Here is a 26,468-nt window from a genome sequence, read left to right on the forward strand (position 1 = left end):
GTGATATATCTGTATCATATTTAAAAGAATGGAAAAATATTTCAGCTGAAATATTTTGGATTTTGAGCACATAAAACACTTAATTTTGAAAAACTGACATTTTAAAATTCCAAAAAAATTTTAAAGAGAAGTTTCTTCTGATAAATGTGTTTCTTAGGATATACAAAGACACTGTAAGAATAAAAAGCTTAGCATGAATAAACCTGAGGATGCAGAATTCAAAATAATATGTGTCTCAGTAAATTATTTCATCAGTTCTCTAGTGCATAGAAAAAGCAACCAGCCAGAGAGGAATAAAGCTACTCACCTTGGAAAAAATTAAATTTAAAGGCACCATGCAATAATTCAGGGAGCAACATGAATACATTGAGGTAAGAAGGTATTTTATGGATAACAATGGAAGAGAAATACTGCCATAGGCAGAAGCAACTTTAGAAAGTTACGTGCATTGGAAACCATTTCTGTCTGATGAAATACTCAGTCCATGTTTTGGAAAGGGAAAAAAACTGAGGGGCGGATTGAAAAGTGGTTTTACCAGAAAACAAAACTTCTGCAAAAAGATGGTGAAAGTTATTGTGAAACAACACAGACAATTGTCACATTAAGGGGGCTGATAGCAGAGTCTTTTGCTGTTGGTAATCAATCTTGTTCTCTCGCGGAGGTAGTGGAGGAAGCAAGGTCTCGTAAGGATGATGCTGTCTCTAAGTTATTTCCTCTATTTTGTTAGGAACACTCTTTTATCAGCAAGGAAGGCCTTCAGGAAAGAGGTCATGCACTAATTATCATCAGTTGTACAAAAATGCGCAGGACATTCCTGAAGTTACACATTTCCAGGACACCACTGAAATACTGAAAAAAATCCCCACAGTTCAGATAGTTACTTCTCTTTGGCCCTAAGCAGACGCCTGCAATGCATCTCACTTTTTAGCAGCTCTTAAAGCACAGTCAAGCTATCAGCAGCCTACTGAGTAATTGGCATCATTCTTTTGTTGTTCCTGATTTTTCTCAGGTAAAAATTTTGATTTGTTCAGTGGGCAGAAGTTTAACTTTTACGGCATTATGCATGTGTTAAGTTTTAAAAACTGAGTTCACGCCTTCAGAATTCTGATGCAAGGCAAATTCTGGGTTTAGAGAAAATGTGGCTTCTTTCAATGGCAGTTAGTAACTCATCAGTGGCTGTATGGTGGAACTGGTTGTGGAAAGAGCTTTTTTGCTAACTCTAAGACCCTTGAAGACAAGAGCTTATTTCCCCGACGACAGGAGCATCATGTTTGCGCATGATAAGCACTGTGTTTCTCAGTTAAACTACTGAATCAATAAATAAAATATTAGATTAAAACTGAGTATCAAAGACAGGGTCTCTGTCCCAAGAACTTTAAAATCTAAGTGGGAAATGATACACGTCAAGTGAGAACATGACCATGAATAGTAAATTTAAAGAGTTCAGCTGCGGAAAGTCTGTGTGGTAGAAACTGCGTTTGATCTGAGCATTGAAGGTGAGCATGAACTGAAATAACTGGGTAAAAGTTAGGGCAGCGGTGGTGAACCGAGGGCACGTGTGTGACTGCGCATGCAGAGCCCTCTCTGTGGGTGAGTGAGCCAAGCCACCCCGACAAGGTTTGGTAAATTATCAGCATGCACACAGCAGCAGAGAGCCCATCAGTTATGCAGAAGCATGCCAAATGCAAATTTTACCTTTCAATTAAAAGCTATTTATATTGTTGAAATCTCTGTTACCATGCTTTTCTTTTAAGGCAAAAGATATTAATGTATGAATTTTTTTTTTTTTTTCCAAACTAAAACCTCAGGATTCAGGTTGAATTGCAGTGCTGGCACTTTGTGACAGCAGTTTGGGCACTCATGCCTCTAAAAGACTCGCCATCCCTGATCTAGGACTGTGCTATCAGGGTGGTGTTAGGAGTAGACACCTAGAGATGAAGATCTGCCAGGCAGACAGTGAAGAGATTAGGCTAGCAGATTAAAGAAAATAAAGAGCAGGGCTGGGAAGTCAGAGGGAAAGGCAGCCTGGAGAGAGGGTAGAGATCTAGGAGGAAACGGTTTAGGCTTTATCCTTTTGTATCTGCATAGTTACAGCATTTATTCAGTCACCCCATGCAGATTCTAGGCAGGATGGTAGATATGCAAGGTAGGACCATACATAGACAAAGGACGTGCCGTGGGAGTCGTAGGCACTCCAGTGTGCGTGACTGAAGGTGTAGCAGCTGACTGTGAACTGCCTTAGCATGTGGAGCTGCTGGACCTGAATCTTGCCTTTCAGGCTGGACATTTTTGTCTGTGCTCAGGTGGAGAAAGACAATAATGGCGGTGTGAAGAGAGGCCCCGATCTTCTGCTCTGGGGGCCTTCTCCTGGCCATCCATCTCACTTCCAACATTTCTGTTGTCCCATTTTGCTGGACTCCTGGCCAACCAGACACCAGAAAACCTCCAGCAATGTCAAGAGTTGGTGCTTTTGTAGGACTCTATTATAATTCAGGTAGAGAATTTCTCAACTATTGTCAAGTCCTTTAGAAATCCTAGGGAACAGTCATTGATGATCTCTTCTATGAGACTTAGTGACTATCAAAACAAAAGCCACAGGTGGAAAACTTTCATTTTAAGACTTTTGATAGGAGATTCAGGAGCCAATAATTAATCAATTTAATTTTAGGAGACACAGAAAACTATCCTGGTGTTTTCAATATGGTTTGTAGAGAAGCATGTCTTTTTCATGAGTATATGACCACAGTCTCTCAACATTTAAGAAAGAGGAGGATATTTAAGTTTTGCTTGTGTGCAGAGGAGGCATATTAGCCCTCACCAGAAACTGACCTGAAAGGTGAATTCCAAGTGAATTTATTTAGAATTTCAATGTGAGGCTGCTTTCTCTGTCCTCGTCAGCTTCCCAGGTTCAGTGGAGTCAGCGGGTGTCATGCGCTGGGACAGAGGCCATTCTCGAACAATCTAAGCATGTCACAACTTGGTGCTGTGACTTCAGTAGCTTCAAGGGAAGGGAAACTATTGAGAATGTCTTTATGTGAGGTTTAGGGAAGGGAAATGGCCTCACATTTCCAGTGAGGTCCCACGGTTGTTCAGTGTTTAATGCCACTTTCCTGCTAGTTCTTATGGACCATTATGAAATTCCTTCTCCTCTTTGTCCTAACCCAAAGTCCACGCCAAGCTCACACCGAGGACCATCAAAGCAATCCCTATTTGTGATGGACTCTTGTTTAGAAAGTGGGTTTATGTTACCATTATCCACCTTTACTTCAATGTTTTCTTTGCTTTCCAGCATTTCCCTTGCCCAGACCTGACTTCTCAATTACCTGCAGCTGATCTTTTCAGATCCTTGGATTTCTCACTTGCTCTGACTTCCGGTAGAGATAGACACTGTGAACTCTTTTGACCTGATGAGCTGGGTTCCTGATTGCGAGCTCACGCTGGCCTCTGGCCACCAACACATTCTCATGTCATCATCAGGTTTGCTAGGCTTGACCTAGACTTTGAGTTCCTTGCTGAGCTACTAACCTCAGACAGCCCACAACTGGAAGAGCTTATTAAGGAGGGTTGTGAAGTCACTTCCTTGGGAAGTTTTCATAAGAAAGACTGAACAAACTTTCTTAGATATTGTGAGTCTAAGCTTGGGACAGAGGTGGCCTTACAATTTTGACATCCTTTCCAGTGCTGTTTCTACAAATACTTAGTGTCAGCCTGCGAACAAAGAGTCGCTGTGAGTTACAAGAAATGACTGACAATCTTATGTTTGGTTCCATTTCTGACTCACCTTTGCTGACATGTGTTAGGTATGCATGAATGTAGATCTTATAAACATGAAATTATGAAACCAAAAAAAATGTTTTTCTTTTCTCCTCTAACCATTAAAATATTTCTAGTAAGAAATCCCAGCCGACATCCTTTATCATTTATTTCACCATTAGGGAAACTTCTAAACACTTAAAAGTATTGTCCTTTCAATTCTTATGGCTTACTTTTCTGTTGAAGGGATGGAGAAACAGGCAGACCTTGTCGGATTAAGCCTTCCACATACATCTATTTGCAGGAAGCAGATGTAAAGCTTCTATGCATAACTGCAGCCAGAGAGGCGTACAATGAAAAATGTGTCTTGACTTCTCAGAGCAAGATGAATGGACAGCAGACACAAAGGAATCTGGGTAGAACAGGTCCTTGCTGGGCTGCCTGGGTCAGCCCAATATGCGTTGTGCAGGTGGGGCAGGTAGTGAGGTTAGGCTAGAAGAAACCGTTTTCTCTCTCTCCTGATTCAGCTTAACATGCAGAATGGCTGGGTCTGAGCCCCAGATCTCACGCTGGGAATTCTCCATTGTACCCAGACAAAGAAAGAAAACAGTGGTGGCTGAAGGGACCTGCTGCTCCGCAGCAGCCATCTCCAGGCAATTCATCTCACTTCCACTGTCCAGTGTTTGCATAGCAGAGCTGAAATCCTAGCCTCTGGTCTGGTCACCAGACAGCCTGCGCTGGGCATTTCCTTCAGCAGCCAGAGCTCATTCCGAATGTCTTTACAGGGATCCTGACCCAGAAAGCCACCCCAGTAGGTAAGAGGTTAAAAAAACACAAACAAACGGGGGAAACAAACTGGAAGATAAAAAATGCTTGAGCCCCCCCGGTGAACTCAGAAATGGTATTTGGAGCACAATTCACGCTTAGGCCAGGCTGCTCTGTTCATGCTGATAAGTGGTTTTGAGAAAAACAAATGAATTCATATCTGATAAACCAACACATTGATAATACCGAATTCCTTTCGCCTTTCTAAAGCTCTATCAGGGAGGAGGGACAGATTAGTTCTGGCTGTACAAAGGCTACACCAGACAATCTTTACTGTAGATGCCACACAGTGGAATATTTTTCACTTTAATCAGTGTTGCATTAATTTTACTCCATGTCGCTTTATCCCAAATAATTAAGACAAGTCTTCAGGTCCCCACAGGTGCTCTTGGGATGGCGGTCCATAAGGATCTGTCTCAAGAGTGTCCATTGTTTTGGTCACAAGGAAGGGCAGCTTGGTGGGCCCCAGGAATTTTTGTAATTTTTAATGTTTTTGAGGGAGTAGTCCTGGGACTGCCCCTTCTTCATAGAAGTTTCCATTATGTCCCCATGTCCGTATATCCCTTGTAAACGTCCTCAGATACTTAGCGACCCAGTGACCCAAGAGAAAAACAGCCAATGACTTAGAGATTGTGGTGGGGCTCCGATTGTAGGTTTCTAGGTTGTTGAGCAATTTTTTTTTTTTCCCAAATTCTACATCTGGACCAAGACTTCGTACCTGCTACTTATTCTTTACTACATTAAAAGGCAGAACACAGAAGCCCCACCTGGGTTAATCTAGTGAGTATGTATAAAATAGACAGGAGCACAGTAGGGCAATTTCTGTTTCTTAGGGGGCAATATGAGAATTCTTTTAAACCAAAGAGGATGTTTAAGCTGTCGGAAGCAGGTAAAATGAAAGGTCTTTTCTACATACACCTAACACAATAGAAACAGTGTGAATAGCAGTTTATTAATCATTTATTATTTTTTGTTTTATTCACAAGAAATATCTATAAGAATACTGGAGAAGCAATTATTAATAAGATGGACTTGGTTATGGTTTCCATCATAAAATAGCAGAGAAGTACACATTTATAATATGGTTTGATCAGTACAGAAGTGGGCTGAGGACGGGGGTGAGGTGCCCGAGCAACTTGCAGCAGAAAGATGTGGAAAGTCAGGCTCTTACTTCCCCTCTGGACCATGTTCAACTCAGAATGAGATGCAAGGAAATGTCCTTTTATTATTGTTTCCACAGCAATCTATCAACTTACTTCTTGGAGTCTCTTAGTCTGACTAAATGTTAGCCAACGTGTTCAGAATCAAGGATATATTCATTCTCCTGGCCTGCTCCTGGGAGCCTAAATTACAGGCTCTTCCTCCAAATAAGGATTAGATTTTGTTTTCCATCACCCAATACAGGCCTCGACCTATAGCATCTCGCTTCTGATTGCTCTGTGTTACGGTTTCCAAGAGTTTTCAGGTTCGCAGGGAGCATGCTCTGGTCTAAGCCAGGATATAGCCATCACGCCTTCCCACCTGCAACCACCGGCTCTTGGATCGTAATGGAAGATTTCTCTCTGGGCCTCAGTTTCTTTTACATTTATTTATTTATTGTCTTTTTGAGACAGAGTTTTACTATGCAGTTCAGGCTGGCCTTGAACTCACTTTATAGCCCAGGCTGGCCTTGAACTCACAGCAATCCTCCTGCCTCAGCCTCCCAAGTGCTGAGATTACAGGTGTGTGCCACCACACTCAGTTCCCTTATTTTTAATTATGATTTTTAGATTAAGTGAATTCTAAGGTTCTGTGTAATCATTTTACATTAGAAATTATCTTTTTATGTTCCTTTTCTAAGAAGGAAATCTTTATAATCAATGGTGCTTTTGCAGCATTAGAGGGCAGACTTCCCTTGGAGTAAGAAACGAAGGAGACTTTTGAGAAGTTAAATATTTGGTAAGAAGCATTGGATTTTGCTGTTGGCAGATGAGCATGGGGGAAGGGTGAAGAGCGGAAGTGGGATTGATGATGGAGTAAACTGGGAAGCCCAGAGCAAGTGTCTGGCACTGGGCAAACCCCTCATCTGCAGCACTGTGTGTCGAATCACAGCTCCCAATTAGTAGGTCACAAAATTTTGAATTGTAAGTGGGCATTTTTTAAAGGAAATAAAATGAAACAGAATAGAAAATAGATGGCATCCCTGTAGTAGGAAGTATTGCTTTGTGCAGTTTTGATGCATATATGTGTGTGGACACAAGCATAGGGAAACACAATATAAAGTTGATTTCTAAAAGAATGTAGAGGTCAAGCATCTTAAGAAATATTGGACAAAATGCCCAAATGTCAGTTTTGTGGTTAAATGTTAAAATATTTTATACTAATGTGGATTTGGGGATCTAAAATCTTACTGAAGCAGCACAAGACTTCTACATGGATAAATCAGTAATAATTTTAAGGATCTTACACTCTTGAGAAAATAAAATGTATTTTATCATGGGTACTGATATCACTTGCCTGGGAACAGTTGGTGTCATGGTTTATTTCAGGAGCCCCCAAGTCGCAGGCAATTATGCATTTTTGATTGGTTCGTTGTCTAGTGCTGGGATTGGTGGTGTGAGCGCTACACCCGCCTAGGGGTGGAGCCAGGATATGATGTAACGGCAGGAAGAAGGCCTGTCTCTCTCTCTTGCTGGTTTCTGCCTTGCTGTTTGTAGCAGCCATGAATGGCTGCCCAGCCATGCCACGCTGCCTGGAGTCAACTGAGTATGGACCGAAACCTCCAAGAACTGCAAGAAATAAACCTTTCCTTCCTTACCTTTGGGCATTGGGTATTTTGTCTCAGAGACAAGTGAAAAGTATGTAGACACTTGGTGTTTTTATTCTAAGTCCTTTTAAAACATCCTAAACAGTAATTGTGTGTGGAGTCAGACAGACCCAATTCTGCCAGCCTCTCATTGTTTGGCTCTGGTGAAATTCCTTAGACTCTTTCTGTCAGTTGCCTTACCTTCAAAATCAGAATAATTGAACCTTGGATGGAGTTATTTTAATGACTAAGCCAGGTAATCTAAGTAAAATGTTTTCCCCAGTCTCCATCACTTAGTAAGCTCTCAAGAAATAAATGAAGATTCTCATGTTGGAAAGAAAAATTAAACATGTTTCTCCTGTCTCTGACACAAACCACCAAGCATAGAACAAGCCCTGTGAGAGCTGATAAATGAATATAGATTACCTCTGAACAAGTCGCAACTTCAGCCTTACCCACCCCTGAGAAACTGTTAGGTGAGAATAATAAATTAGCACAGATAGCAAGCAATAAAAGGGGATCCCAATTTATATCCACTTCCATCAAACAGCTTCTGTGACCTGGCTAACAGGCTGTGTCATTCTTGGGCCGTTTCCCAGTTGCAATGATTAAAATAAAGAACATGATGTCTCTGTTCGGGATGAGGAAGGGAGCTGCTGACTTGGAATAAGCCTGCACTCTGAATAGGATTTGGCTTCTCACCTCGATTTGGATCACAGACCTAAATACTTGTGCAAAACGCTATGTTTACAGGCAGTCATTTTAGCATGCCCCGTGTCAGAGGAACACCACGTTGGGCACGCAGCTTTTGTTTTGTAATTTTCAAAGATGAATATCCACTCATGAAATATGGAACATCTCTTGTCTCAAAGGTCATTCTGAGCCTTCTCTTAGGGTCACCTGTTCTTAGGGAACTTAGACTCTGTACTCTGTAGAGCCTGCACCCACAGCCTGCAAACATGCTTGTGCTGGTGGGTAGATGGAGCCCTGCCTAAAAGTTCACGTGATAGATCAGGAATGTTCGAGTTGAGAAACACAGAATATCTGTCCAATTTTATCACAGGTTCGTTGTGTTGCTTTGGACTTAAACCCAGGTGTCCTGTCTGCCAACCCAAAACCATTACTAATGGATTCTAGTTCCTCACAGTGGTTGCTAGGCACAATTCTTATAGTTTAAGGTCCTTGGCAGGACTGTTTGGAATTGCCTTCCCCACGCAGGCCAGCCCAGCCAGTTCTCATCCAGCCTGCTCCAGAACGGACTTTTCAGCTGAGTCAGGCAACTGGGCTTTCTACCATTCAACATCTACATCCCAAAAAAAGGACCGATGCCTTATCAAAGGGCATTAGACTTTGTGTTTCAAAAATTCAGTTCATGACCTTCAACACTATGATTCGCTCTGAGAATTTAATTGTTAAAAGAAACTGGATTAAGGAAAAGATTTAGCTACCAAGATGACATGAATTTGTTTTTATAAAAACAAGATCCTGTACCCAAGAGAACTGCTCAGATAAGCTCTGATATATTTATATCGTAGTTTATTTTATTTTGCACCCATAAAAAAATGATGTTGTATGAAAATAACATCTCATAGCTGGGGAAGTATTCTTGATATATTGCTCAGGAAAAGCAACTTGCAAAACAGCAGGTACAGAATGATTCTAACTTTGTAACCAAAGTGTATATTTATGCCTGTATTTGTTTAAAGTAAGGACTCATGAAATATGCCAATGTACCAAGGGCAAGTGGTAAAATGACTAGCCATTAATATTTATGCCTTTGGGTTTTACTGTCTTTTCTAAGATTTTTGAACATGGAAAGATATTACTTTTATAATGAGACTAAAATATTTAAAGTTAAAGTGATTATTCCCTTTAATATGTCTCTCGAGTAGCTGAAAAATAGTTGGTATCTGTTCAGCCCCTTAGTAGTGGAGACAGAGATAGGTATAGAAGGTGAGCTATGATAGAAACTTTTATTTCGTGTAGTATTTACAATCCTTTGGGTCTATTGGAAACATTTTAAAATCAAGCACAAGGTATTAAAAACTGATTTCTTCTACACCTTAAAATTATAGGTCTCAAATCTTTTTTTTTTTTTTTTAGAACATCTCCTAATTACGCAGCAAAACCTATGACTCATTTTCCACTGGGAAAACAAACACTTTGACATAAAATTGGAGAAAACAAGACCAAACACATCACAGTGTTTTGGCAATATCTAAGAACCACTTGGGTTCTGTGACGAGCAGATGAGCTGAGACTAATGACTCCAAGTCTCAACATACTACAGAGCATGAACTTTTTTAGTTGAAAACCATGAATATCTGCCCAATTTTATCACATGGTTTCCATGTCTTCCTAGAGCAAGCCCAAGAATGTTTTTACATTTCTCTTGCTGGGCACATTACTTAAATAGATCAAATTGACAGAGGATGCATGTTATCCGAAGGTGGTATACCATTCAATATATGTTGGGAGTTTCTGTCTGCTAAAGAACTATGGTAGGAGATACAAATTAACTTGGGGACTGGGAAGCTATAGGTGAAAATTACATTGTTGATCTCTAGACAGGCGCTGTGATGAGCTTTTGGAGATTTTAAGAATTAACTGGGATTTACGCAATGGGGTGGAGGATATGAATTCTAGCATCTGAAAGGACTCTGCCTGGCCATCTCCTTTTAAAAATGGTTTGGCTTGCCAAGTGCTGTTTGGCTCTGACCACTTATATATCTTCTTCCAAAAAGAGGATAATGTCAAGAGGAGACGTGGCCTGGAGGCCTCGTGCTCTTATGAGTCCCAAGGGGACAGTGGGCTGAACTACTGTCAGGGGGGTTGTGGGCCAGGCTCTGAAGCTAATTAGGGCAACAGACTTGAGGACGCCCTGGTTGCCGCTGCCCTCAGCAAAAGCCCCATGATCAGCCAGGCTGCCCGGTCAGAAGGAATCCTTTGTGAGGTTTGTTCCGCCTCCTCCTTCCTGCCATCTTCTGTGCTCTGTGCAACCTCTTCAGGCTTCTCCATGTTTTCTGACTTTCTTCCAACCCACACTTGTTCTCAGGAAGGTTCTGATCTTTGCTTGATGTTTTGAGTATGGATTTGGTTAATCACTGCCCTGCTAAACCGAATTATCATGCTTATGCTCTTCTTAAATGGTTACAGGGATGATTCTGTCCCCTGGAAAAGTAACCATGTATAATTCGGAGGTGAAGGGGCTTTTCCAGACTCCCTGAAGTCACAAGATTGCTCCTTTTTGGATAAGATCCACTTCAGAAGCAACTGTCGAAAGGTGTGAATTTAAACCAGAAGCCGTCACTAGTTGCTTCCAGCTCTGGGTTGCAATGCTCCCAACAAAAATCCCTAATTTATTTATTTATAGATATATTTTTTGGCTTGTTTCTGTTTCCAGGGAAGAACCTGGGCTGATCAGGGAAGTATATGGGTAAATTCCTGAATGAGCTGTGCCTGTTTTTCTCTTCTATAAAATGGGTACAAAAGTAACACTGTAGTCGTGTTTTGCATAATGAAGTTCAGTCAGGGACGGACCTCGTGTAGACAGCAGCCCCTTCAGCTTAAAATGAAGTTGAAGCATGTCCATCATTTAGTGACGTTGTCATCTTAATGTCACGGCACAGTGCAGCACTCATATGTTGGTGGTGAGGCTGGTGCAGGCCGCCCTGCTGTCCTGCCTCTCATATGAAAGTATAGCCTGCTTAATTATGTGTGATGGGTATTATGACAGTGTTAGTTATGCCACTGGTTTATGCCTTTGCTAACCTTCCTAGGTAGCATCTGCTGTGCGAAAAAATATACAGTGACTATTTAAAATTTAAAAATTGTACTAGCTTTCAAGGTCATTTTGATTTTGGGGAACAGCTAGATATCACAGAAGCCCGTGGTCAGAGAATGAGGTGGACAGGAATACACCCTAATGTTTTTATTTGCCCCAAATTGCCGTAAATGTGTTCAACTGATTCAGGACATGGAGGTGGTCACTATAGACTTTTCCAAAAGAGGACTTTCAGAACTACTTCAGAAAGCACAAAAACGATGCATGTTTGTTTAAAGTGAGGGGAAATATTTTGACGGGAATTAAGGCGATGTGTCTTTTGTTGTGATATTTTAAAAAATTTAAACATCTACCAATATTTTGATCTTTTGCATAGATATATACAAATATATATATATATATATAACAAATACATTGAATATATATAAAAACATGCCACATTTTACCACCTGTAATTTCAAAGGTATCAAGTTTTTCATATCTCTCCATTGCATCAGGAGGTCACATATGCGTGACCTAGAGGCCATGTAGATTCTACAATATTCAGAGTTTCCGCAGCAGACAAAGTGCCTAACGATGCAGTTTTGATGGTGTATCTCCATCATAGAGCAGTGGGTAACTGCGGGTCTGGTTGTAGGGAGTTCAAGGTAATAGGGTGCATAAGAGAGCATGTGTAACACCCCTGAAACAGGGACATCACACCAGGGCGTAGTTACTGCTCCCCTCCAAGCTCTGGAGGAGCCCCTTTAACTTGAAAGTGGTTCTTCTAGTTCTGAAGAGACAGTTTCATTTAATCTTTTTTGGGCTTGGTTCTGAAGGTACAAATAGATATTAGTATTGGGTTTTTTCATTTCAGCTACTGTACCGAGCCAAAAAGAAAACCTTCTCTCAGTGTGCCATGCTAGAAAGAAACGAAAAGAAGGAAGGTAGGAGAGAAGGAAGGAAAGAAAAAAAAAGAAAACCTGAAGACATGTCAGTTTACTGTTAGTACATTAATACCCAAGACTCCGATCAACCGTTAGGTTTTCACCACAGCTACTTCAGTCCCTACTACAGATCACACCTTAATGCCATGACATGTTTATATGTCTGTCTCTCTGCTGAATGCTGCTTTCTGAAGTGTCCAAAATCTGCCCTGTGTCCTCAAAGCCAGCACAGGAGGTTTAACAAGTACCTGTCAACCTCAGCTAGTTACTTAATTAACTTTTGGTTATGGAGAAAGATCAGGAAGGGCTGCAGTAAGGATTTATTCTAGGAAAGTACATCCTTTGAGGAGGGTCTGGATCCAAAATGTCCATGAGGAGAACCATGGACGTTGGGTGTCTTCAGGGCCCCAGGTGGCACTGGTATCAAGTTGCATTGGTCTCTACTGTGATTTGTTATTCATGAAGTTCATTTATCATATGTCCAGCTCTTTGAAGTATCAGCTTCTAATGCTGTCAGCACCTGTCTACTCCCTTCCTTCTGAGCCTGTAGATAAGCAGGATGTGGCTGGGCTGCCTGGGACCTGCAGCGTGGGTGAAGAAGGCCCCGTGATGAGTCTGCTCCGCTCATCCCGGCAGCCCCAGCACACTCAGGCATTCACCTGGTGGCTAATGTGTTTGAGACCAAGCAAACCACACCAAGAGGAGATTCTCCTGCTTGCTTGGGCCCTTGGGATTAAATAACCAGAATCAAAATTTGGGACATTACATTTAAGATGTTCACTCTTGATGTAACCATGGCTGGGCTATGGCAAGTCATTTCTCAGAGAAAATTCACCAGTATTTCAAATTCTGCAACCCTGTTCCACTCTGTCAATAGCAATAGCCATCTCTGTTAGCCCCCAACACATCTCTAGGCAGCTTAACGCTATCGCTATTGAGAAGAGGGCAGAAATGCTTCCTTACAAAGAAAGGAAGTCTTCTAAGGAACTAATCAGAGCCAGTGTGAATCACTAGGTGAAATGCCATCTCTTCTTCTTTTTAACAGCATTCCTTGAGTTCAGAGTTGCCTCTGCTGTAGAAGATAAGGAGAAGAGAAGGCAATGAGCAATCCTCAAAGGAAGAGAGATTCAAGAGGAAAGAGAGAAATTGTGAGGGATCATATAAGGGAAGGATGGTGAGCCATTGGGGTGGATGTAGGGGCCAAGAGGTGAGATGCTATTTTAATACATAAAGTTGTCAGAAGTTCCTTAAGAATCTTCATCCTTTTGTCATTAAACCCTACCTCCTAGAGACAGGAAAGAGAGAAGACATGGGCACCAGAATTCATCCATAAGCACGGCCTTCCCTTGCACGGCCTTGTCTGAGCCACATGCTCCTCTCCTTAGCACCAGCGGGCGCCTGCTACCATAGAACTTGCTATGGTACACTGAAATTGTTTCTTTGTCATGGAAATACATTCTTTTGCCAAGCACGGGGCCTATGTTTTCATCTTTATTTCTTACAAGTCCCAGGTATGTTGAAAAATATTGTTTGAAAAGAGCCATAACTAATTGCCTTTGATAAAAATACAGTAGAGAAAATAATTTTGTTATTTGTCTGATTGGCTAAAAATCCTCCAGTTGGAAACCATGTGTGACTTTCTCCCTCTTGAGTCTTACAAGCATTAAGAGTGTGTCTGAGTGCTTATTATAGATAGAGCAAGAAAACTGATGTTCCCATCAGGACCTGCTATAGACTGACTTGAGTACCACCAAAAGCCCTTGTGGCAAAGGCATGGGTGCCAGCCTGTGGCACCTTTGGGAGGCTGTGTAAACTTTAGGAGGAGAGTTAGGTCAATGGTGGAATGTCCTTGAAGGAGATATGAGACCCTGAGTCCCCTGTTTCTCTTTTTACTTCCTAGGTGCTGTGAGGTGAAAGGCTTGTCTTTGCTGCCATGATGCCTTTCCCACATAGGCCCAGAGAAATGAGACCAAGTGACCATGGGCTGAAATTGCAGAAATCATGGCACCAAACTTGCCTTCCCCATAGGTTGATTGTTTTGAAGCTTTTTATTGCACTAACAGGAAGCTGACTAGCAGAGGGATACTAAAGTGCCATACCAAAATGCATCACTGGTGTGGCCTAACATGTTTCTTCCTTGCTGGGTTGAGATTTGAAATTGAGTGACAAGTCGTACTTCCTGAAAACAACAGAAAGCAGCACTCAGCACTGACAGTTCTTTGGTTATAAATCTGCTTTGAGGGAACCCAAACCTTACTAACAACAAAACAAAATGGGGTGAGACATCTTGTGATGCCTTAGTACCACGGGGGTATCAAAACCAAAATGTGCCCTGCTTATGAGTTCTTTATCTTTCCCAGGTTCCATCCTTTCTCATTCAGCTTTCCTAATAGGGTTGTCATAAAACAGTTATGGCTGGAACAAGTATTCCTCTAAACTACTTGGTGGCCAGAACAGTAACAGCAACCATAAACTTCTCAGGGTGGATGGTGTCCTCACTACCGTGTACCTGAAGTAGATATGTTTTTTTTTCAAATGATTTAAAATGAACAAGAGGTCATAAAATGAATAAGAATTGGATCCCATCTTCATCATTGTCTTGGCTGTTTCATAGGAGCCAGACACTTCTGTGTCACCTTCCTGCAGAGTGCTAAGCCTCGGTGCATTCCTGAATTCTTCTTCTCATTGATACATGGCACCTTTGTTCTGTCCAGAATGGCATGCCAAAATGGCGGCAGGTGGACCGGCTCTCCATTGTTAAGGAGACAATAGAAGGATGTCTGATAAGCATCTCACGTCAGATTTTTTCTCCAGTCAAAGCATATTGGCAGCGCAATTTTCCAAATTTGCATTCTACCTGTGGCTTCACAGAGCTAACCGAGATGCCTTGCCAAGAAGGGGCATTGTTCCCTCACGTCTAGAGCACTTACAGGATTATTGTAGGTATTGTCTTGGTGCTGCGTAACTGTCACAACTAACTGGCAGCTATAAATCTCAAGCTGTTCAAAAGGCTTTTGAACTCTTCTCAACGCTTCAAGCAAGTTTATTTGATTAAGAAGCATGTGGACAGGTACCATATCATCTGTGTTTCAAAAAGGGGTTGTAGATTTTAATAAATATGTGAAAAATCCAGAGTACTTTCTAACATACAGTTTGGAAATGGTGTTTTGCTTTTTGGACAAGTTGCAAAAGGTAGGACTTCTTAAAATTTAACAGCTCAAAACATTTTTAACAGCTCTTTTTCATTTATTGGAAGTTTTTAGTAAAGGCTCAATGCCTATTTTGAAGAATATTCAAGAAGGATATGTTTATGTGAGTTGAAACCTATATTACAAAGCTTTTTAATGCCAAAGCTAAGATTCCATTTTTATATGACTTCCTTAATTTAGAGCATTCTGATATATTTACATATAATTCAGTTAAAGAATTCTAAACTCACCAGTCTATAGAGATGTCTGTTGCCTGACATAAAACTTTAAAACCCTCTATTATTATTATTATTATGTGTTTATTATGTGTATTTATTATGTGTATGCAGTGAAGCCACTATACTACAAAGTTTCAATACAAAAAAAGCTAAAGATAGTCTGTGCCTACCTCTAAAATAGCTCTTGAAGAGCCATGGTTAGATAGAAAATTAATCTTTAAATATCAAATGGTTGCAGATGATTTGGAATTTCAGATTTAGGAAAGAATATTCTAGATGGTGAAACTAGAAAGATTTCATTAAAGAAGTGAGTTTAAACTACTTTGTTTGAAGAAATGTTCTAATGAATGTGTTTCTACAGCTTCCTTTTGATCATATATTGCTACTGTTCAGAAATCAGCCAAGACTAATAGCTCATCTGGGTGTTTTTCTGTCACAGATAATCATGAATATAAGTAGATACATAGAAGATAACCCAGAAAACGGCTTGCACAATCCACAGAATTTTGAATAGAATCATGATGGAAAGAGGTGGATGTTTATTGACAAAGCAAATCCTCAAGATTACTGGTAATCATTTAGCTTCTTGATTTTATTTTTCCAGTTTAAATTTAACTGTTTTCAACCTAATGGCTACCAAAATAAGGACAAACACTATTCTAAAAATTAGTGTCAATCAATTTCTATTACTGTAAGAAATAGTTGAGCCAATTAATTTATAAGGAGCAAATGCTTAATTTGGCTCACAATTTTGGAAGTTCAGTCCATTGTTGGTTGCTCCTCTTCCTCTGGGCCCATGGAAGGACGGCTCTTTGTGACTTAAGTGTGTAGTTCAAACTCTTTGCTTCACTGGAAAGGTGGAAAGAAGAGAGGAAAAAGAGAGAAAGAAGGCTTCAGAAGGCGACTTGGTTGCTTTTCTCTCATTGGGGAAAAATAATACCCAACACTCAAAATGAGGGAAGGAAAGGTTTATTTAGCTCACAGTTTGTAGAGGTTTCAGATCATAATCAGTTGGTTCCAAGGCAGGGTGGCATGGGCAACACTTTAAGGCAGCAACCAGCCAAAAGAGGACAAGCAAGCTCTTTTCCTCCTCTGTATTGTACACAGGCCACCCCTCCTCCAGATGAGGGTAGCATTCATAAAATCTTGCCCTGCTCTTGTGCAGGAGGAAGGTATTTACAAAGAACTTTGGCTTTCTGCTGAGTCTAAATTTCCTAAGTTGACACAATGTATCAACCATAACAGGAGGCAAATTAATTCCTCAGAAACTCTAGGTCAGAATCATCAAAGAGATGGTGATTGCAACATTTGACAATTGTTGAGAACAGCTAGTGTGGGTCCCTTTCATAAAATGCAGTAATAAGGAAGAATTTTGGGGATTGGACTGAATTTCTGTAACATTTAGCAAACTTAACTTTTTCCATTTTCTGTTCACCATATGTGCCATATTTTCTATTAGCATAAGATTCCAGTCACCCTTAAATAATCCGGACCCAGTGACATAACATGATTACGATTCTGCTGGAATTAAATAGATTAACAAAGGTCTATTTGGTTTCTCTTTTACTTTGGAAAGTAAAATAGCTTCTCTAGGTTACTTATGCATACACATATCTGGCAAAATAGTTCCCTTTTGAAAATGCTTAGGATAATATCAAGTATTATGTAGAAATCATATATTTGTTATAAGCTCGTTTCATGATAGTATGTGGTGTTTGTTTCTCCTGTCTAATCATTTTAAACATTGTATTAGAACTGATAAGAGATTGATATTTTATTTTTCCTCGTAGTGATTGGGCTTTGGTGGCATTTTATGGTTCTGAATTTTTGGCAAAATCAAAGGAAGTAGAGTCAATGTCTCCAAATCCATCCACTTCAGAAAAACCAAGGCATTACAATTACCTGAAGAACTTGTACTCAGCCGGGTATTAAAAACTCTTTGATGTATAAAGAAGTAAAGCTTGGTCCAGATCCTCAAAACACTTCATCTTCATCTTGCAAGGAAAATAATGACTTTAGCAAGTGACTCAATTTACCAATCAAGTCTAACTTATTAGTCAGAATCATAATGTTTAAAAGAAGAGATACATAAGGAGAGATCAGAATCATAATGTTTAAAAGAAGAGATACTTAGGAGCAAGAGCCATCTGCAGAGTTTCCAGAAGAAAGTCAGCCTCATCTGATCTTTGAGATAAATTTCACCCCACAGGAGCACTAGGCCAACAAATATTGGAAAGGAGCCATGGTGTTCATGGATCAGTAGAAAAACAATCCTGGTATCAAACAAAGAAACAGAAAGTAACCTTAAAGGCTAATAAACCTCTTCTTGGATGCAGCCGGGGCCTCTTGGGAGCAGTGGACACAGGTGAACTGGTCCCCACAGAGTGCTCAGGTCGGGTGGGCAGAAGGGTGTATGTGCCATGGTGGCCTCTGGATTTCCATGCTCTGCTTTTGAGGGGCTCCAGAGAACCCCAGATTGAATGGGTGTTGCACTAGTAGTGTAAAATAATGTGTTTGTTTGTTCAACTGAAATAAGCTAGTAGGTGAAGTCCCATTCTAAGTGTTTTATGTTTTATTAACCTATGTATTTGGTCTTGGCTGACTGTTGCTGTTTGCTGTGTCACTTAATTGTGTAAAACAGTGACAGTGAACAAGCCAATCAATCATCTGGAATTTGACAACTTGCTTCTTTGCTTTATTTTTAAGGCACGTGTGTGCTTCAGGCCTTAATTTTTTGGTGGCATGTATCACATAGTTGTTACTCAGATGGAGCAGCTGTTCAGGGTAATGACTAAGAATGCAGAGCTAAGAGAGAAACTCAGGTTGAATGGAAAGCCAGCCCTGGCCCTCAGCAGGGCACCGCTGGGGGAGGTTATTTCCTCCGTTTCCTGGTTTCTTCATGTGCAAAAAAGAGGTGATATTATTATTATTATTAATAATACATATTGCATAGCACTAAATGTGCCTTTATAACCTATTACATTTATATGTCTGCTTCCTATTCTTTGGGTTGAAAATGTCCGCAAAGGCCCATCTGTGAAAAGCTTGTCCCCAGCAAAGTGCTATTGGGAGTTGGTGGGACCTTTAATAGCCAGAAAGATGCTGGGAAGGTTTAGGTTTTTGAATGTGTGTCCTTGAAGGAGATGTGAGGCCCCTCTTAAGCTCTTTTTCTCTGTTTTCCTCTTTTTTCTACCTTTCCCAGGAGGTGAGGAGTTTGGCTCAACCTCATGCTTCTGTCACGAAGAGCTGTCCTACCCTCGGTCCAGAGGAAGAAGGACAACCAACTATGGACTGAATTTCCAAAATTGTGAGCCCAAATAAACCTTTGCTCTTTATAAATTAATTAGTTCAACTATTTCTTACAGTAATGGAAGTTGATTGACACTTGTTTTTAGAATAGTGTTTGTCATAACTCGAAACCAGAATGTGAAGGGAAATGAATTATTCATATAACCTTAAGTATCACATAATTTTTCTTGCATTGCAAACTCAAAGTATAAGTAATTAAGAAAAAAAATTTAGGAATTTAAGATCATATATTGTAAACATGTACTAAAATAAGTAAAAACATAGTGCTCAATACAGAAGAAACAACCAGAACTACTAACTATGATTATTTGATAGTGCGAAGATGTCCTTAACATAACTGGTTAACACTGTTTCATCTACAAAGAGCACTACACATTGTAGATCCTGGGTGAAAAGGCGTTAGATCTACTGAACCAAAAATAGAAAGCAATTCTAGTGTTTGTTCAAAAAACAGATATGGCTAGAAAATATTCAGTAAGATTAGTTTGCTTTCTTCTTTTTCTGTTTTTGAGCACTGTGTGTATTTACCAGAATGACCTAATCCATCACCCTGACTTCATTTACATAAAACATTTCTTATATGTTGACATCCAAATGCAAATCTCCAAATCTGACCTTTTCCCCTAGCGCCCAACCTGCCTACCCAGTGGTCAACTGGGTAGAAATCTGTTATTACTTTAGGGAATTCAATTGCCAGTTTTTGATCTTTATTTTGATTAGCACATACTTGTTCTACATAATGATTACCTTCATTGTGGGGAGTGTGTTTATGTACGTAACACATCTTAATTCTTTTCATCTTCCATTCCTCCCCTTTCCATCTCTTCCCTCTCCTCTTCCTCCATCTTTCAACTGTTGCCAGTATCTGTCACACTTACAATCCTCACACCCTGCTTTCCGTAATGTGGCCTTCCACCAGAAGCAGTGGCATCCTATGACACATTAGAAATGCTAAATCTTGGACCCTGCCTCACATATGTTGAGTCAGAAACTTGGGGGAAATTTGAAAGCAACAATCTAAGTGTGTGTTTTTCTTTATTCATTGTAATTTTATTGTATTTTGCTATTCTATTTAATTATATCAAAAATCAACTGTTTACTATACAATCAGTGCATATCTCCACAAGAAAAATAAAGGAATTGATTGATTGCTGAGTTGTAAAAATATGTATCCTCCATTACTTTTTCAGATTGGTTCTGCCTTTTATAAAATGAATAAACAGTATCTAATATTTGCTTTCTGATATAGTATTTTCTTTTTTCATAATCAGCTGTAATTTGGGAAGCTTTCTGAAAGCAAGAATTATTTTGGTCTTTCAGTTCGTTTATTGTTATAACAACTCACCTTGCAAAAGAGTTTCAAGGAACATAAAATGCAGCTCTTCAAATTGAACACTGGAACACAGTTAGCCGTCACTGGGGTGTTGCTGAAATAGTACGTAAAGAAACTATCTTCTGGATAAAGTCAGTAACTCTCTACTTTTGAAACATTAAAGTGAACATGTCTATAGTTAAACTTGTGTTTTATAAAATAACCAAGCTATGATCTGAAGAACCCTGCTGGTGATTCCAATGCTTTATTGTTTGAAAGCTATTGTTCTAAACTAAGGTCTACCCTTATAACTAGATCTATTTTGTGGCTCCCTCACCTTTTTAAAAAAGAGGACTTCAGTGTTTTCCAGTGGGAAACGTCATTCTTTGAAGCTCGGAAAGCATGAGTGGAAAGGGACAGGCCTAGGGATGCTTACCTGGTGACCTAAGAAGTACTGCAGATGGGTGCTCCCCTGGGCAGGCTGTGGGGTCTCAGGCTAAGGACAGTGTGTTTGTGGGTTCTCTCCCTCCCCTCCTCCTCGCCACCCCTCTCCCCTACTTCTCCCCACTCCCCTTTCTTGTGTCTTACTCTTCATGAACTGCAATATTTCAATGGAATTTAAAAGAAATGATAAGTACATCATTATGATCATAAAGTCTTTTATGAGGTTGTAAAAATGGTTTATTTACACAGTCCATTAAAAATAATCTGTGGTCTCTAAAAATTTGCTGAGGGGCAGATAGGGAGATTACTTGTGTGATTAGGAAAACTATATCCTTGGGATATCTTCTAATTATATTTTAATGTATTTGAAAATAGTTTTACATTAAAATCAATGGTAGAATCAGATTATGTGGCAATGCTACGCTTTTAAAATATTTTTGTTTCTCATGTGTCTAATTTAAAAATATTATCACAAACCTGGAGGGTCCTGATCCGATTTCTGATTATTGATCCTTCTAGATGCCAATCTATTGGGCACACGATTTCCTCTTTGCAACAGAAATAGGAGAACTGATCAATGTCTTTTTCTTAACATAAAACACAAGGACCAATGAAGCGTCTTAAGAAGACAACACAGATTACAGATGATAATAATTTAAACCATTATTGTATCTTCCAATAAAGAGAGAGAAATAACTTAAGGTAAGTCAGTGTAAAAGGAATTTACTATCCTTAATTTTCTAAAAGCATTAATTCTAGTACATTTAGAAAACATCCTAGAAATTGTATAGTTTTTTTCCCAATCCTTTTTTCTTTCTTTAGTTAGTTGTTAAAATTGATTTTCTTTACTATGACTCATTTCTTTTTCTTGGCATTAGCCATAAAAACTGAAGAAAACTGTGTTGCTAGTTTAGGTGAATAAGGGAGAAACAAGGCTGTGATATAATGAGTGTAATTAAAAGCATTATCAGAAGAATATATTCAGACTATTATGGTAGGAAGCACTAGTAGATTTCATAATAGGCTCAGACAGCCATTGATTGAATGGCAGAGAAAGCTCACACATTCTACTGTTAAACAATACACACTTTTCATTCACAAATATTAGACGAGCAAGGATGACTGGTAATTTCGTGAAAACCAGCAGTAAGAATAAACACTAATAAGAAAAAATGCTATTGATGACAAATAATATAAGTAAAAGAAAAAGAGATAATAGAAGAGCAAATTCGCTTGCTGTTTGCATTTTATATTCAAAATAACAGGCGAAAATACTACACTCTTAAAATACAGATGCTGTAGTGTCACCAAAGGAGCATTTAGAAAAGAAGCATTTTTAAATAGTGAAATATGATAATAAGTAAGAAAAAAGAAAAGTGATGGTAGAAATAGAAAGATGAAGAAAGGCAAAACTGAGAAAACATGAGATTGAAAGACTCTTTCAGTGTAGTCCAATTATCTGTTTATTAGAATTCTTAAAATGAGAAGAGGGGGGAATGATGAGGGGTAATGTAAGAGGTGAAAGCTGTAATATTATCAGTTTTCAGAGTAAGTGATGAGTTGGAAAAATTACAAAAAATAAAGTAAAGAAAAAAGCAGGAGCAGACACACTAAAATTTCAGAACAATAGAGACAAGATGCTAGAAGTAAGCGTTGTGCATTTTCAGAAATGCAAAGACTTGGAAACTTCACCTCCATGCTCCGGTTCTGTAAGCACATGAGAATGAATTCCTGTGAACAAAGGAAGGATGGAGGAGAAAGAACCTCAAGTGGGAGACAAAAGGAAGCAGTTCCGTGTACATATGTTCCCATTCCCTAAGATGAATACAAACATTATGTACTGGAAATAGGCATTGATAAAAAAAAATAAAATTAAAAACAAAAACAAATGATGGGCTGGTGGTGGAACTCAGGCGTAGACCACTGGTTTGGCATAAGGTCCTGGATTCTATCCCCTGCCCTGGAAAAAAAACCTGAGAAATATTAAGCAAATTATAGCAAATAAGAAGCAAACAAAAATTTGACATGGTTTGAAGGCATTTGAATTTGTTTATGGTGAGAAAAAAACACATATGGTGAGAAAGAAAGTTTTCGTTCATTCATTTGTTTTTTTGGTTTGTTTGTTTTTGAAATGGGGTCTTGCTATGTACTTCAGGTTGGTCTTGAACTCACTATGTAGCCCAGCTGCCCTTGAAATCACAGCAATCCCACTTTAGTCATTTTTCAAAAAATATTTCTGATTTGTGTAGCACATATTTAGAGATACAGAATTGTTTTTCTCGCCAATCATACTATTTTTATAGTAAACAGTACTTCTCAATAATAATAGTCTATGTGTTGCTTATTAATTTTTTTGAAGGGTTCTACAACTCTGAAAATTCTTAAGGTTTTCATTTTATGAGAAAATGAAACAAATTTCATAATCATATAATAAGAGAATAATAATAGTTAATATATTGTATATCATTATCATCCAATCCAAGTAGTTACTCAGAGTACAAGGCAAAAAATTCTCATGAATAAGAAACAGATGATGACACAAAAGTTTCTTCTAAATGAACTAAAATGGACTAGTGGTATAAATGAAACAAATTAGTATATATTAAAATATCTTTGAAACAATGGAGTAATTTGGGGAGTAATCATGTGAGTCCGAATCTATTATAACTTTCTTTTAAATGAACTAAAATGGGCTAGTGATATAAATGAAACAAATTTATGTTAAAATATTTTTGAAACAATGGAGTAATTTGGGGAGTAATCATGTGAGTCCGAACCTATTATATGCTGTTTCTCTCCTTTCCTTTCTCCTCCTCCTTCCTCTTCCTCTTCTTCAATTATTTCCTGTCTGTTTCATGCCTGGTTGTTTTGTCCTGAGTGCTAGACATTGTTTATGAAAACTTCAGGAATTTATTTAAGTTTTAGGGTAGTGCTATGTTTCCTTAGATGGAATTTATATACACTTTTGAGGCACTGCAATATTTCCAGAGACGGACTCAATTTCATTGTATTTTTGATTCACTATTTTGCCTAGTCTCAGTGGTTTTCCAGGACGCAGTCAGTTTTCAAAACCTGAGTTCTAATTTTTATCCCATAGCTTCTTAAGGCTTGAGAACTTAGTTTATCTCAGCAATCTATGCTTGAATTGGAAACAATTGCCAAGGAAAAAACATCTCCAAATTTACTTTTTAGGTCTAAAAATACCTCTTATACCATTATTGGAAGCATAATTCCCTTTAAGAGAAAATAGAGCATACAAAGGATAAAAACAGAAACGTATCTACAATACAAATAATTACGCTTGATAATATGGAAATGATGATGATTTCTGTAAAAGAAGGTGGAGAATGAAAGACAAGTGGATAATTAGGTTTTTTTTCTGTTCTACTAGGTATCAAAAATGAGTTGTCCTTCTTAAATAAATGGTTTGGAAAAAGACAGACTCACATGGCACGACCTGTTTCAGAAATGACACAATGCACTGAATATTAGAGCATTCCAGTGAGGCAGGTGTTATGACTCGTGTCTAGGTGTCACCCCCAAACTTCATGTAATCATAGGTAGAGCTTTTTCAAAGGTGATTGGATCTAGAGTATGTTACACTGGGATTGATTCATGTAATGCTAGGCTCAAGGGTGCTAGGATTAAGGGTGTGAGTGCTACCTGCCCTGAGTAGTCTGGATAACATAAAAGGAGCAGAAAGACACTGTTAAGGTCTCTTGTTGCTTTTTCTGTTTTTGCCTTCAGTGAAGTGGTTTTTTCCTATGTGATACCTCTTTGTCATATGTCATTATGCCTTGAAGCTAGCTAACTGTGGACTGAAACCTCTATGAACTGTGAGCTAAATAAACCTTTCCTCATTTAATTTGGGTGTCAGGAATTTTATCTTAGTGATGAAAAAGGTAACCAAGACAGCAGAAGTAGCAGGAAACAGTGTATCAGTGAGATGGAGTTCTGAGCATAGAGAGTACAGGAAAGTCTGCAGTTTTGTGAGTATTGCCACTTGAGAGTCTGTGAGCTGGGTCCTATGACCTAAAATGGTATAGTGACAGCAAAGCCACCTCAGGAGGAGAACACAATAAACAGCAAATAATTGTTTTAGTATTTAACAAGAAAAATGTGTTACGTGCAGAAACAAGCTCCTTGACTGTTATGTCTGTTATATTGAATATGTGCCGATTTTAAGGGCTGAGGGACAAACACAGTCAATGTTTAAATTAAAGAAAACTTACTATAGTAAAAGATACATTGCCCAGAACACTGAGATGAGTGTGTTTGAAGCGAGGGGGAGTATTTTGAAGGAGGTTAATGGCAATTTTCTTCTACTGTATTAAATTTTAAACATTTAAACATTCACCTTACTTTTTGATCTCCCCTCCTTGAGCTAACATTCACAGCAATTTCTGTCAAATGAAAACATTTTGGGGTGTCCTCATTCAGCTGCTTCCCTGAACCTGGCATGGTGTGGCTTCTGGCTCTTCCCTAAAGTCAAAGACACAGTGAAAAGTATAGAAAACTGAATCAGGACATTGAAGCAGCCATGACTGAACAACTAAAGACAAGCAGTTTAAACAACTCCCAGAAGTTCTTCAACAAATCCAAAGAACAATAAGGTGAGTGTGTTTGAAGTAAGGGGGAGTATTTTGAAGGGGACAAATGCCAATGTGCCTTTTAATGGAATAAATTATTTAAAAATTTTAAACATTCACTGTATGTTTTAATATACTTTGTACTTGGTAAAGGTAGTCTACAGATATTTGTTGACTGCTTTTGAACGCCAGCACCATGAAAAGATTCCATAAGACAATTTATTTGAAAGCCTTTTCATGCACCAAGCTTTCCAAAGAAAAAGACATTTACTGGATCTTAAATGTGTTGTAAAGCATTACCGTTATTCTCATGGAGCCCAGACTATCATTCCTGACATTTTCAAAGGTAGTATACAGGTCATTTGAGCTTTGTACATGATGGAAAAATATCCACATCACATTAGCCAAAAATAGTTCCATTTTAATAGGGTTGACCCGACAGCCCTAATACCCATAATGTGCATTTTGATCATTATAAATTCTGTGCCAGTCTAATGGTTTGCATGGATTATGAACAACTTTAGATGTTCTTGCTTCTCTGGGAGAGAAATTAATTAGAAAAAAGGTCCCTCTGTCCGAAGGGTTTATGCTACTAAAAGTGTCTGTGATATATAAGACAAGTTTGCAACACCATATAGGCACAAGCTACGTGTGTTATCTTCCATGCTTTGAAAAGGTGAGAGGCAGAGGTAGGGACTCTTTTCTTGCTGTGTGATTAAAGCTCGTGGTCTTACTTTCTCATTTAAGTAGTTGAGAATTCAAAGTCTAAAAGGCAAAAGTAGCAAGAATCCATACTAAAACAAAGCAAGGGCATAGATTTAGCCAAGTCGCACTCAACTGTGGGTGCCACACTCTTACAAAAGCAGTAGGCTGTCTTTTGGGACCTGGGCTAGCTGCCACCCAGATTCATGGAAGACAATCCTGCAAGAGAAGGGAGCAGTTGAGAACATTTCTTGGCAACATCAATTATTACATCTATTTAGAGGCCAAGATATATGATTCTATTTTGTATCTTATATTTTTCATCGTAATATGGGTTGAACTGAATGCTCTATCCCAAGTATGTTGAAATTTTAACCCTAGTGCCTCAGAATGTGATTTGTATAGAAATAGGGTAATTGTATAGAAATAGGGTATAGAAATAGGTTAAGATAAAGTTATACCAGAGTAAACTGGACTCCTAATTCAGTGCAGTGGAGGTTCTTGTAACAAGACAGCTATGAAGACACAAAAGCCCAGAGAATTGCCAAATGGATCAGAGGTGGAGATAAGAGCGATGCTGCTACTGACCCAGGAATGCCTGAGGTTTCCAGA

General features: G+C 39.0%; 1 long non-coding RNA gene across 3 annotated transcripts in view; it reads left to right on the forward strand.

Annotated features, from left to right (window-relative positions):
- LOC134478499 (uncharacterized) overlaps positions 1-25,294 on the forward strand; it is a 45,070-nt gene extending 19,776 nt beyond the window's left edge. The window contains exons 2-9 of one of the 3 annotated variants that reach the window (XR_010051144.1): positions 13,119-13,584; positions 14,434-15,143; positions 15,940-16,070; positions 17,291-17,865; positions 18,703-18,807; positions 20,081-20,244; positions 21,085-21,267; positions 25,006-25,294. This is a non-coding gene — a long non-coding RNA (uncharacterized LOC134478499). Of the gene's footprint in view, positions 1-13,118; positions 15,144-15,939; positions 16,071-17,290; positions 17,866-18,702; positions 18,808-20,080; positions 20,245-21,084; positions 21,268-25,005 lie in introns of all 3 variants that reach the window. The other 2 variants (XR_010051143.1, XR_010051145.1) reach the window with 2 other exon arrangements.
- The last annotated feature ends 1,174 nt before the right edge of the window (positions 25,295-26,468 follow it).

Source organism: Cavia porcellus, unplaced genomic scaffold (assembly GCF_034190915.1).
Source record: "Cavia porcellus strain 051 isolate PalLab524CR breed Dunkin Hartley unplaced genomic scaffold, mCavPor4.1 scaffold_13, whole genome shotgun sequence".
In the NCBI taxonomy this organism is placed as follows: Eukaryota; Metazoa; Chordata; class Mammalia; order Rodentia; family Caviidae; genus Cavia; species Cavia porcellus.